General features: G+C 38.7%; 1 protein-coding gene across 5 annotated transcripts in view; it reads left to right on the top strand.

Moving 5' to 3' along the window:
- The window catches only part of PPM1B (protein phosphatase, Mg2+/Mn2+ dependent 1B), a 61,765-nt gene that overhangs the window by 7,329 nt on the left and 39,854 nt on the right, over positions 1–14,582 (top strand). For 3 of the 5 annotated variants that reach the window (XM_037405445.1, XM_037405440.1, XM_037405444.1), the window contains exon 2: positions 8,630–8,743. The exons of 1 other annotated variant lie outside the window; for it this stretch is intronic. The gene's annotated coding sequence lies outside the window, so the exon portion shown is untranslated. Of the gene's footprint in view, positions 1–8,629; positions 8,744–10,625; positions 10,975–14,582 lie in introns of all 5 variants that reach the window. One more of the 5 variants, XM_037405441.1, reaches the window with a different exon arrangement.

Here is a 14,582-nt window from a genome sequence, read left to right as displayed (position 1 = left end):
CTTGAGGTTGTATTTTGGGTTTTTTCCACAAATGCTGTCTCTTGTTTAGCTTCTGGAAGAAATTTTAAATAGTGGTAAATAGAGATGATATTTCCCCCCCTTCCCCAATGTTTCAGGCAGCATATCTGAAATAGGAGATTATGTTCCTGATGGTAACTTCTTAAGGGATGCTAAAAATCTTGTCTCCATAGGATGGATAAAATTCTTGAAAGTATCCAACATCCTTATTAAACTACTTTTAAATAAATGTAGACAGGTCTAAAGTTGCCTTTGATGTATATCAACCTTTTGTAATACACACTGGTACCACATACGGTAGTTTTGGGCTGTGATTCTAGGAGAGAAGTGAATGAAGGTTTTGAAAACTAATGATGTATTGAAACCTCTGATGTACAGCTAGGTGGGATTGTGAGGGTAGTGGGTTAGGAATTGGAGGGGGCAGGGACTTGGGTTTGTGATTACCCTTGTGACCTTGAAAAACTGCTGCAACTGTAGTGTGCTTTGAAACTTTGCAGATAAGTACTGTACTGAAGCTATGTAGTACTGCCGGCTGAGTTCTGAGAGTTCTGTCTTGGGTGTATAAAGCTGAAGATACTGTTCCTTTTGCTTCTATTTTAAGTGGGCCTATACTCAAAGCACTGACTTCAGAAAGCTTCAGCAAAGGTATGAAAGGTGAACCTAGCAGAGATATTACTCTGTTTCTTTCTGTGTCCTTTCTGCTCCTGCTCTGTTTCCCTCGTATAGTAATAAAGTAGGTGGGTTTTTTTCTAGTTCCCAACAGGAAAATCTCATCTTGATCAAAAGGTGCTCTGCATACTAGTTTGTGCGCAGGACCTCACTTCAGATAGGGTACTAGTTGCAGGTGCTGGTTTCTACTGTCTAACTTAAAGTTGATTCTCTGTGGGGCATTGGAGAATTTGTTTATTGCTGATTTCTCAGGAAAAGGGTACTCTTCTTTAGTGTGTGTATTCAAGACAAACACGAAATGCTTCTTTTATTTCAGCTGTTGTAAAACTTGAATCCAGACGTAGCAGAGGTAGTACATTGACTTGACTCCCCTCCTAGGTAGCAATTGGTCCTACATCTTAGAAGGCAAAGAAGCTCCATCTAGCTCAACAGAGCCCCAGTGTGTTAAGGCTCAACGAATGCCTCACTTTGGGTGTCTTCAGTAAGAACTGAAGTGATGCCTCTAAGGAGGCTATTAACAGTGTCTAATTAAAGGTGGGATTTACAGGCACCTTTAGTGAGCGTTACCCGGTAATTGTGGGACTGCTACCTTTAGGTGTATCAAACTGACTTACCAGATATGATGTTTATCCATTTGCTAGCTTGTCATGATTTTGGTGTCTCTACCGCTTTTCCGTGAGACATATTACAAGGGATTTTTTGTTTCTTTTCTCTGAGATGATGTCTTTCCCACTCTCTTCCTTACTGATTGCTTAGACTGGTGGGTGAATTCATTAGAATCATTGAAAATCTAGGTTGTGGCTGATAATGTTACTCTGAGGAGCACCTTTTCTAAACTAGTAGAAGGTTGTGCATAAAACTTCAAATAGGAGGGGTTTTATAAATAAGCAAAATGAAAACAGTCTTGTGAAAACAGTAGCTAGAGCTGGCGGAAAGGAGATCTGTGAAACCTGTTCTGTAAATCCTCAATAAATGCACCACAGTTTGAACTGCTGTTTAAAAGATAACAGAGAAGTTCATAGGCATTTGGTCATTTAAAAGATGCTTTAATAGTAGTAATTGCTTGTTTTGTGGATTTTTTTCCAACCAGCCCTCCTCTAGATTCTGTGAATCTCCTAAAATGTAAAGAAACTGGAAGCAGTTTAAGGTTTGTGTCTCTTTTAGTAGTCATTTGTGGGATCAAGTATACTACTTTTATGAACAGTTACGCTGGGAAGAGAATGTTTCACAGAGTTTGCTACAGTCAGATAGCTGTATGGTCTCTGCTGCAGGCTGGCCTTGAGAGCTCATCTGTTTTTATAAATGGTAAGAGCTATAGTTTACCATTTTTCCCATGTCTTAAAATGGAAATAATAATTAGGCTTGTGTGTGAGGTGCAAGAAAAGCGTTGTTAGGACTCTGACATAGTGACATTGGTGTCTTGTGTCTTACATTTATATTATAGTGAACAATGTGATTTTTCACTTGTTTCCTGTTTGTTTTTCCTTATGCTGGATGATGTCTGCGCTTCTGTATGTTTTATCACTATATTTGAAGTGTAAGAGTGATGAAGGTTGAGCTGTTGAGAATTAATATCTAGCTTGTAACATAAAATCCAATAGGATAACTTCTCAGTTTATTAACTAGAATGCACCAAACACAAGCAATTCTGGGCCAGAGAAGAACTTCTCTACAATATTTAATGAACTCAAAATAGTAGGTGCTCTTAACTGTAACAGCTTACTATGTGGTTTTTACTATTGTTGCAGTACTGTTTGAATTTAAAGAAAAAAAGAATGCCTTTAACTTAGAAGTTGGACTTCTGGAGGGAAAGGGATAAGGTGGTGATTTGGTGGTGGTTTTTTTTAGTTGTCAAAAAATTTTCTGATTTTTTTTAACGTGAAGTGAAATGGGATTTGACTTACGGAGTCAGAGGGGAAGAAATAAAATTCCAGTATATTTCAGGATTCTTGAAATGAACTTGTGAGCTGCTGTTGCCAATTGCAGGGAATAGAATTTAACATGGTCAGAAAAATGTCACTGGGGAAAGTACTCTGAAATTGTATTTTTAAAACCCTTTAATTTATATTTGGGAAAAGTTTTCCTTGAAAGATACTGTATATTCAGATATATTTAATGACAGTGTCCTTCTCAGTCTGAAGTTTTCTGTATTTCTGAATCTGTACAGAGGGAAAGTAGGGCTCCATCTAGGAGAAGTACTAGTCACTTACTACTTGAAGTTACCTTTTTTCACTGTTTTGCTTTGTTCAGAGTTACCAGATGAAAATGTGTTTTGTATAAATAAAAATTTGGGGGTAGCAATTTGATAATTTAAGTAAGTTTTTTTCAAGGTCTCTTAAGGTTTGTCCAGACTTGAAACCTGGTTATGTTGTCAGTTTCACAAAGAATACAAAGTTCATGTGGAAAACTTATTAATATGTCTCTCCATATTGTTTCTTCCTCTGTGTCTTGTTTGTTTATTGAAGCACTGATTAAAAGAGAAGCAGACAAAGTAGTACAAAGCAGACATGACAGCTTATATCCATCATGAATGGTCAGATTTGTGCCCGAAACATTTCTAAAATAATGGTCCTGGAACACTGTATTGGAATCTCCATCATACTTTTCTGCTATTTACCTTTTTTAGTAATCACCTCAAGATACTGTGCAGTACAAAAAGAACCAGTGAACCCGGACTACTGAGCACTTTCTTCTGTACAGTTACTTTGTTCCAGTTTCAGAACTGTTGATTCTTTCTTAGTGTTTCTCCTCTCCTTTCCTTGGTTCAAAGTCTGATACTGTTACTGCAGGAGAGAAACTGAAATGAGACAGGAGAGGAAATGAAAAGTAGTGTTCTTGAAGAGAGCTACAATTCTTTCTAAAGAATTGCAGTCATAAATTTGCTGAGAATTTAAGCTAATCCAGAGAACACTTGAGTAGGCAGAGCTCATAGAGAAGTGTTCTTCCTTATTCTCTTATCACGGGGTTCTGTTTTCTGTTCATTCATCTCTTCATCATGTGAAAGATTTTTATCAACAGATAAGCAACCTTTTATTAACAAGTTCTGCTGTCTGCCACTAGCCTACTGGAATTATTTGCCTTTCAGAGGTATCGTGACTCTCTGATACTGGTACGGGTAAAAACCAACAAGTATAAATTCACCGCTGGCACCTGTATTGCTTAGTGAAATGGGGAGGACTGCTTTAGTCTTCTGTCTCTCTCATTATTTTTGTTGATGTGTGGTTTCTTTGAGCTCGTTTTCTCCTCCTGTTGTGTCTCTTTTTTGACAAGGGTTGAGAGTGAGTTGGAGAAATTTAGTCTATAGCGCTTTTTCCTGAACTGTGTAAAAGTTGTGGGGTGTTTTTCACCCTGAACTGTGTAAAAAGTCCTGCAGACAGTGGAAAACCTAGTGCATGACATGATCTATTCTTATTATGGATTTAAGGTGTTATGGAATTGGTAGACTTGCATCACTGTTGCTGAGGAAGCAAAGATTACTACAAGGTCTTCGGGTGACTGAAAGGATGTACTTGGACTAAACTGTCATGTTCAGAGAAGGAAAGGAAAGCTAGAGTGGACTGATGTGACCCAGAATAACTTTTTCATTAAGAGGGGAAAAAGCAGTAAAGCTTGTTTAGTTCAACTGCCAAAGTGTAGTGCCTTAAAAAACCTAGACAGGACAAAGGTAAACCAAGCACAGTTAAAGAAGTAGCTAGCATATAATTCAGTTGAAACTAAGCTTTTAATTCTGAATTTCTTCTATATTAATTTCTAGTCATTAAATCTTATGCTACCTCAGTGAGAGCGCTGGGCACTAGGTATATCTGTTTTCTTTGTCAGCTGGACACTGTTGTTTCTTCACAGATGTTACATCAATTGTTTTTAAACATCTTGGAAGCTGGCTGAAAGTACGCAATATAGGTTTGTGTTTGTCTCATCACTGCAGGGAGTTCATTCCCTCTACTCAAACTGCTTCCTGCTACATGCTGTCTAGTTGGTGAGCATCTGGTATTCCTCTTTTTAGTTAAAGGTCCTTAGAATCATTTGGTTTTTCCACCACTCTTCCGTGTTGATACAGTACAGAAAAGAGAGTTCTTGTTAGGCCTCTGCGTGCACTCAGGCATTTGGTTCTGGAACCCACTCATAGTCTTGACTTTCATTAAGAAAGAGCTGCTTACATAATTACCTAAGTATGTTAGTGCTGCTGTGTTTCTGCAGTCTTCTGCCTCTGACCATGGGCTCCTTTTCCTTCTCATGCTGATACTTGATTGCCTCTGCTGTCCTGGTGTATGTTGGGGTATCTCTTGCTAATTTCCCTGTAGTTTAGCTGCTTGAATCAGCTTGCTACATGAGGATGTGATAGCAACTACTGATGCAAAAGTTGGAGTAGAAAGTACACATGGCAGGAAGCGGGCTTACAGCAGTTGTTGGTTTAGCTTAGCCTAATTTTTTTAAGACTGCACCCTGAGATGTCTCGAAGGAGGTTCTTTTTTTTAAGTTGTAGTTATTAACATCGGTTAATACTGATGGTCTGGATACCTGGTGACCTATCTTGCAAGTGGAGGTCCTAAATTTACTTGGAATTACTGCTGATGAAGAGAAGACCACACTGAAAGTCACATAACTGACTTGTTATGTGTTAGCAGTGTCACCAGCTATGTTGCAATCGTAAAGTAAAAACATGCAGTTACATTACAACCTCTATTATAACTAAATTAAAAATGCCCATCTCCTCTTTTGGATTTCCCCCGAATGTGTAGCCTGCTACAGATGTTGATATGACTCCCTTCACAGCAGTCATTCTGGTTTAATTAAATCTCACCACTTACTGACAAGAATATCTTTATTCTGTAGGCACATGAGAATACAACAGAGTTGGCATTGGTCACTGCTGAATGTGGAGCTGGAATATATCTACTCCCTGCCTTAAGCATAAGTTTTGGGGAACTGTGAAGTGACTGAAGTATTTTGGGTGAAATATGAGTAATCTTATCACTGGTAGAGGCTAGAGTTTACAGTTGTTTGTCAGGCACTGACTGTTTTCTGTGTCCAGGAGTTCCTGAATTTTTTTAAAGTTCAGAGGTCTCAGTGAAGTGAATATTCTTTCAATAAAGTCCAAGAGAAATTCAAATAATCTGAAAAGATATAAGCAATCTGAATCTCAGAAATTCTTTCTAATATGCATAATGATGCATAATGAAACATACTTAAATTTTGTTGAGCACTTGCTATTCTTTTCAACTCCTTTCTTCTTCCCTTTCTCAGCCACCAGTTTCTATAACAATTTTTAGGTAGTTATGAACACCAATTTTTTCCTTTTATAACGTCTGCTATTACTTGTTGCCAGATACTTTGGAAATTAGCCAGAAACTCAGTTGCATGATGGCTCTGTTCACTTGTTAAGACCTGCTTATTTTTATGCACAGAGCTCTTATATTGAGGTTTTGGGACACTCGAATTTTGCAAATTGTTAAAGCCTAGAGATGGTTCATGTTTACTGTTTCAGGCATCCTAGCTATTTTATGTGATAAAGAAAACTTTCTATTTCACTTGATAAAAACATGGAATACTGCTTTACTTGGGTAGCACTAACAGTAATTTTTTTATATCAACCTGTAGCAAAACATTTCTGAGCCTTGAAGAAGGTGACTAGAAATAGTCAGCATGGCTTCACCAAGGGTCAGTCATGCTGGGCCAGCGTGACTGCCTTCTGTCAAATGACCAGGTTTTCAGCTGTGGGGAGAGCAGTGGATGGTTTTTTTTACTTTGACCTTAGCAAGGCTTTTTACAGTGTCCCACAGCATACTCCTGTTTACAGTCTGAATGGGAGGATGACTAGGCACGTGAAAACTGGTTGAAGAGTCATTTCGAAGGGTGGCTGATGGTTCATGCTCTGCCTGGACAGCAGTTACAGCTGGAGCTCCTCAAGGGTGTGCTGTGACCTACTTTTCTTTTTAATGTCGTTATCTGTGAGGAGGAGGTGGAATGCACCTTGGTCAGGTTTGTGGTAGACCCAGAACTGGGTGGCTCAGAGGCAGGATGGCCATCTTGAAGTACTTGGAAATACTAGAGGAGTGTGCCTGTTCAAATCTTAATGCAGTCCGACAAGGGTACGTGCCAAGGCCTGCTTCCAGCATCAGTAACCCTCCTGCAGTGCTGCAGACTGGTTGGGTTGTAGCTTTACTGAGCAGGACCAGGTTCTGGTGAACAGTAGGATAAATACAAGTCAGCAGTTTACCCTGGAAGTGACTAAAATGTTTTTTTATTCCCCTTTAGCTGGCATTTGTTCTAGGTGTTCCCAGACTGCGTCTGTGATATTCTGTGCAGTTTTGCTCCTGTTCTCCCTACCCCAAACAAGAACAACATCAATAAACTTTGGGCCAGTCTGCCAAGGTGATCAGGGGGCTGGACTATGTGACCTGTGAGGGGATGCTGAGAGCTTTTTGTAGCCGCCTTTATCCTGGAGAAGAGGTGCTTAGGAGGGGACCTAGTAGCAATGATCTGGTATATACAAGGATGAATACCAAGAAGATAGAGCCAGTCTCTTTATTGAGGTGTCCAGTGGGAAAAAAGAGACAGTGATCATAAATTGAGATGGGTGGGTATATGTTGAAAAATTTTACTGTAAGGGTGATTTTTAAGAGATTATACGAGGTAACCTGTAAGCCTCTGTGGAGGTTTTCAAGACCTGAGTGGCTAAAGCCCAAAGCACCTGGGACTGAGTTCAGTGTTGACTATGCTTTGAATTTAAACTAGATGACCCTCTAGGTCCCCTCTACTCTGAGTCATTAGCCAAAGTAATCAATACATCTTGTTTTATTTGGAAACTTCATTCCTTGTGCAAGTGGCGTTTCTTTCTAGTGCTTCTACATGAAATAGCTTGAACATAATCAGTTACTTTCATTGACTATCTTTGGTACTATGTATTAGTTACTTGAAATCTACCTATTCGGTAAGCATGGAATAAGCAGGATAGATTCACTGAATAAGCTCATTTAATCTAAGAAAGACAGGAAAAATACTCTTTCTCGGTGTTGAAAAATAAATTTTAGAACTTTATAGTGACCAATATGTCTTGTTTCTCACTTGCCGTCCACCCATTATTCTGAACCTTGTGGTAAACTAAAACAGTTTGTGGAGCATTTGTTGTTGGAAGTTACTGGGGGCAAGATAGATACAGGAAAAGGAAAATAATTTTTTTCTGAAACTGGTTCACTTCCCTCTTTGCCCAGGCCTATGAAAAGAAACTGTCGTCCTAGATGCTATGTGAAGACATCTCAAAACCAGAAGGCTTTAGGCAGATTCATGCCACAGAAATTACATACTGGTGTCCCTAGGTACTGTGGGTGTAACTGTGATAGCCCTTCTCCTTAGTGAATGTGTGTTTCTGCTTTTGCTTTGAAAGATATCTGCAGTGGCTTGTAACAGGCTTCTCTGTCACGGTTTCTGTGCTTTGGAGTAAGTGAATCTCAACTTCTAGTCTTTTTCCTTTGACTCCAGAATCAGAATATATTCTTGTAAACAGCTGCATTAGGGTGCTAGATTTTTCCATCCTCTCTACGCTTAATCATGCATGTGTACACGTTAAGTGTATGCAGGCGCTCTCTGTCACGTGGTTGTACATATTCCTGGTTTGGAAATGGATTTGTTTACACAGTGTCTATAAAAGTGGTATGTATTGACAGTAGGAGGGGTTTTTTGGCAAGTATTGGCCTTTGAATAGTGTAGCTTAGGTCACTTAAGACTTTCACCTCTTAACAAGCTAAAGGCATTCACATGATCTTTTGCTGCATCACCTTAGACAAGTAGGAACTTCTTGACTAACTTGGCCACTTCCAGCAGTTCATTTATTTAGTTCCAGTCTAGAAGATGCTAGTAAGCAATTCTTGAGCTATAGATGCTGTTGAATATTGTGTTGAACTAGGAGAGAAATTGGTCAATTCTTCCATCTTACTGCTTTCAGACTTGCAGGCTCTTCTGCTTTATTCACCCCTAATATACAAGGAAGAGTCTCTAAAGTGAATCTGTCAGAAGGACAAAGATCTGGAAGAAATTTGACTTTTGTACTACGTTCAAGGTAAGACTTTCAAAATTGTCTGTGATCAGATGACAAAAAGCATGAATACTGAGGCTTGCAAAATGGTGCTGTTTCTGAGTTCCTGGCTTCTTGCATATTATACTTTCCTGCAGAATTTTATGAATATTCAAGTATTAAATACTTCTGCATAATTCTGTGGAAATACACTAATTATCAGAGGCATATAAGCTAGCTCTGGCTGTGTTCTTGTAACTAATATTTACTATGCGAAGCTGTCTTTTGGGTAGCATAGGTGTTCTAAAACTGATACACTAAGATGCATGATATAAAATGGAATGTCTTACTAAAGCGGCAGTGTCTTAGTCTTTTTTTGGTTTACTTTAAGGTCCTGTGCTGAGCTTTAATTTCTCTGTGAATGCAATATTCTAGTTCTTGAGTGACACTTCCAGTCAATTTCAAAATATCAGGAAATAATTGGGATTCAGAGGACAGGTTTGCTGTGTTTTGGAAGGAATGATAGATGGATTTCTTTCAATAAAGCCATAGCTTCAAGAAGGTATACGGTTGTCATCTGTCTGCAAGTTAGAGCAGCAGTCGGGTGGTAGGAGCCATTAACATCATTCAACAGAGTGATGCTATTGCCTTCAGCTTCCATGCACAGTTTAACAAAATGTTTAATAATTCTCGTTCTGTCATTCCCACACCAGTCCCAGGGAGCAGTGGATATTATAATAAAGGACTAGGAGGATAAAATCTGTAGCAGAGTGGAATTTCCTCCAGAGGGGTAAGTCTTGGGAAGAATGTTGATGGACTGTCCTGTTGACTGATCGAGCATCATGTTCATGGCACTCAAAGGGAGGGACTGAAGTATGGGTGAGAAGAATGGAGAGGCACATGGCTATCCCTTGCAGAGACAGTAGTTTTTGTAAGAAGGGGAATACAAGGCCATGGTGTCCAGCCATAGAACAAGTGCTGGAAACACATGGAGTCTCTCAGAAGGATGTGGGAGATATTTTGGGGACTGGAAGGTACAAGTAGCACTCAATGTAGACAGCTGGTTGCCTAATGCTAGCTCTTCAGTTTTGGGGTGTGTGGAAACCTACTAAAATTGGCACTCACTGTGATGAATTCAGCACCTTTTTGAAGGCTCAGATCAGCAGTCTTCTATCCATGTCCCTATTTCTAATTTGTTGTGACTGTGGTGGTTCTTTTATGTAATAGGTTTTAGTGAATTACCTGGGTAATCCCCTAGCTTAATGCCTACTTCTTTTTTTAAATTGCTAAATTCATCAGATTCTTTCAGTTCTGCAAAAGCCTGAATACTTAAGGGTATTCCTTTGTGTGCCTTGATACTAGTTTTTATGGATACCTAGTTTAAGTCAGATGATTTGTTAAACCTAGTATAGAATACATGCAGGTTAAGCTTTACATGTACTGGAGTGCTAAGGCTGAGGTGTCAGCTCTGAAAGATAGTAACGGTTTTAAAATATCTTGATGTGCCACCTCTGTAAATGGGATGACAGAGTAGGGTGTCTGCCCCTTTGTTACAGCTAATGTGGTTTTTTATGAGTCTTTGTGCCAAGATGTTCCCATCACCATTCAGCCCAACAGGGGCATGTCTTACAGGAGCAGTAATCTTTGGCAGAGCTGGAGATGGTATCTTAATCTGTGTTATCCAAACTTGCCTGCAGCTGATGTCTGACCTGATGAGTAGCATAAAATGAATGTTGAATTATTAACATGCCTGCTTCCCGGAATCCTTTTTGCTGTCAAGCCTGTGTGGACCTATCATTACTGCATTGACTGCCTGTAATGCCCTTAAGCATCCTCTCTAATGTTGATTTCTTGAAAACTGGCATGGTCGTCTTGCATGTTAGTTTTAACATTCTTATTGACAAAATTGCCCTTTGAATTTTTGCAGGTATAGTTCGACACACATTGATACTTGCATAGTGGCAAAATTAAAACAGTTATAACTCAATAGATGTGTCTGAAACTTCAGCATTGAAATACATATCGCAAATCAAGAAGAGTTTAAATTGTATTGATTGAAAGTGAGTCCAAGTGATTTATTGTGAAACTGAAGTTGCAGTACTAATTGAACAAAACTTTGAGTATTTAAGCTTGCAAGTTGCCAAATAGCTGCTTCTTGCCAAGTACTCCTCTGTTTAGATGACAAGTGAAGCAGTTCATATAGCCTCAATGCAGACACCTGAAAAAGATTCCATGTGTCCAGGCAACGATACTGGAGCCTGCTGCCAGAAAAAAAGGTAATGGAAATTTGCTTCACTCCAGAGTTCCTAGAATAGTAATTTTTTTAATTAGACTTCAGACGTTTTCTTAAAAAGTTTCTCTAGCCTGATGGAGAAGTAGAGCATGCTATAAAAGTGCAGGGGGTAATACTGTGTTCTCTGAAGTAGTGTGACAAGCCATCTGTGATTGGAAATCTAAATTTCTGTACCACACTGTGGATTGATTGTTATGTGTCATGTGATTACAGGTATATTGATCCTGTTATGGTATGGGAGTATATAATTTCATATCACGTAGGATCTGCTACATCTCTTAAGCGTTTGTTTATAACTGCATTTCTGAGTGTTGATTCTCTTCATACTAATTGCAATGCTGTTAGTGAAGTAACTTTGCTAGTAGATAGAAAAAAATTCTTAACATTGAAGAGACTAAGAAAAAAAATGTTCTGAAACTGAAGTGTAAAAATAACTATGTATTTTAACAATTTCTATTTGGAGCCTTCAATTCCTGTATTATTTAAGTTAGTTGTTTTGGAAGATGGTGTGTGTGTAGGCTGTTAGTTGACGTAAGATTCTTGAATTATCTCCTTCCAAGTGGTCCTTCGCAGTAAACATTAAAATGCCTATAGCACAGTAAGTGTTAATATTTGGCAGCTTATAGTACTGGTGTTCTTATGTTACTAATTTGAATGTGATGGTGATTTTATTATGGTGTTGAATGACCTTTTTTTGAATTTTACTTAACTCCTTTTGTATATGAATCTAGCAAGTGGTAGCATGGCTAAAGAAGCGCACAAATAGATCCAAGTAGTTACATAGTGGCAGAGGATTTATGCCTCCTGTAACCGTCTACACATCAGCAGTGTCAGATCTTTTTTTTTAATCTGCTGTGATGGCTTGGCTTTAGTTCATTTATGGCTGAAGACTTATCCTTAGAAGATGAGGGAAGAATAAGAACTTTCTTGGAGAGAGGGGAAGTCCTTCCCCTAATCATCAGTATTATATTTAAAGAAACAAAAAAACCAATCTTGCTATCCCTTCTAAATTTGATACAGCTTGGTTTCTGCCATTGTCAGACATATGAACATTTGGGAATTCTTGCTATATTTTCTGCAGCTGGTGCTAAATGAAATACTGTAACTTTGATCTTTTTGCTTGTTTTCTGCTCCACTTTGTGGAGTTTAAATTCCTTCTGAATTTTTTTATTTACTCATGGTCCCCCTTAGGGTTGTATGTATTATACATGTAAGATAGGAAAAAATGTGATTAGTCGGCATGTATATATCGTAATGGCTTAATTCCTCACATAGACAAAATGGGATGCTGTTGTGCCTTTGAGGATCTTTTGTGGGATGTTGGCTCTGAATACCATACTGATAGACAAGTAGAAACCAGGTTTAAGCTTTTTTTTTCTGCCAGGTGCAGCAGGAATAAGAGATGTGGTATTGAGGATAAAAAACTCCTTATTGGCTTTGATGATACTAGCAAGACTTGATTGAAAAGCTGGCTTATAAATGCATTGCTAGCCACTAGGTGCTGGGGTGAGATTCTTCTCCCAGATAAAAATTAACTTTTGGGAACTCTAGCTCTTGGATGACTTAAAAATCACTGAATGCTGTTCAGAGAGGAATTACTGAGATAGCCTTCTGCAGAGAACCTGTTCTTACCCTTGGTGAGCATTTCCTACGAAAGACAATTACATTAATCCTTTGAAAACTATCAAATGTCCCGACTGTCCTACAGTTAGAGCATCTTAAAATTTCAGAGCTGTCACCTTTGCTGTCTTAGCAATGAAAGTAGACAACTATGTCAAGTTTTTTACCTCTTTGTCCTACAATGTTTTGAAGTCTGTAACAATGGAGTTTCATTATTATCCGGATGTGCATACTTGCTGCAGAGTTAACTGATCTGAAATTTCTCTGATTTTCCTGACAGCTGATTTGGTAAGAGTTCTTTATGGTCTTAAGATGTTTTCTTGAAAGGCTTATCTAAGCCCTTTCTATGGCATAATCAATAGAGAAATTTTTACTTGCAAGATTACTTCGGAATTTGAATAATACCATAGTTTGGTAACACCTTGCTCCTCTCCTGGGGAGAGGAATCACAAACTCTGTATGCTTTTTAGCACTGCTGTAGTAGGTGGAGTGGATGAGATGGTTCACTGCTTCATGAAGTGAGGGGTGCTTTAGGGGACATGCAGTTTTGGACCGGAGGACATCTGACTAGATGTGCCCTGTAATGTTATCAGATGACAGGTGTGGTGGATTCTTTCTCAGAATGTTTAACCAGTGCTCAGGCTGTGATTTCTGCTTGTCTTAAGCAGATGGATATATACAAAATCTAAGTAATCTACCTGGAATGAGTGTATTTTTTTAAAACTTTGATTTGAAGGCCAGGTGTTCACAAAGACAACAAATGGACAGATGGTTTCCAACTGACTCATTAGCTATTGCTACCTATGGGCATTCTAGCTAGTAATATGATAATAAATTTACCTCATGGGGAAACACCATGGGGATGTGCTCAAAAGACAGGTGCTTCAGTAACAGCAAACATGATCTTACATTGCCCATGCATATCACTCTGGTGCGTTTGACATGGAATTTTGAATCTCCATCAGGAAGACGAGTGTTTGCAGGCTCTGCCCTTTGCATTAAGAAAAAACAAAACACATACCCATGAGGAATATGTACACATCTTCCCCAATCTGCAGCTCGTGGATTGCCATGAAAAGCATAATGTATATCTAGAACTTAGACCATAGCCTTGATGTAAGATGTGAGAGGCTAGTTAAAACTTTTTCTGAAGAAGGGCTTGCAAGTCCTCGTAGCCACAATAAACACGTTTGTTTGAAGAAGTCCTCTGCTAGAATCCTCCTTTGTAGTTTTAATTGAGGTGTTTTGGTGGGGTTTTTTGTGAAAGGACAGTAACATAAAAATGCAATAAATTTTAATTCTTGAAGATACTCTGTTCTTAGTTGAGCTAAAGGTCAGATCACTTTCCTTTTCAGTTTTTTGTACTTACGTCATTTTTTGTATAGCATGTTAGATCACCTTTTTCTTCAGTGTTCCTGAAACTGGATGTTTGAAAAGCTGTCCAGCATAACTGGTAGAAGAGTCTTGTCTTTCCGTACTCGAGTTATGATAAGCATAACTGATCTGTTACAGGAGGACAGACGAGTAAGTGCTTGCCAGCAATCTCCCAATAGGTAAATGTAGATTGCATTTCTGTATCCTGAATTTAAGAAGGCTGGCTTCTGATATTCCTTCATCTTCTGCTTGTGTAATTCAACAGAGTTTGAGTTCCTCATCAGCTAGATGAGCAGTCAGTGCTTCAGGCATGCACTTGTACCAGTGTAACTATATAGGTCTGTTGTGCAGCCACCTAGCACAGAAACAGGAATGAGCTGTGGAGGGCAATTGCTGCTTAAACTACTTCTGCTGCCAAGACATCTGCATAGCTATAATATGAATTTAACGATCTAAAGCTTACCTAAAAGAAAATTACGGAGATTTTAGGAATTAGAGGTGCATTACGAATATGTATTAGATAGGACTGCAGGAAAAAAATTCAGAATAGCTTTCCTAAAATGTATGAAAAGCCCTCTTTCTGATGTTATAGCTTAA

Source organism: Falco rusticolus, chromosome 12, assembly GCF_015220075.1.
Source record: "Falco rusticolus isolate bFalRus1 chromosome 12, bFalRus1.pri, whole genome shotgun sequence".
Taxonomy (NCBI): Eukaryota; Metazoa; Chordata; class Aves; order Falconiformes; family Falconidae; genus Falco; species Falco rusticolus.
The sequence above is the reverse complement of the archived record's forward strand: the minus strand, read 5'-3'. Positions and strand labels throughout refer to the sequence as shown.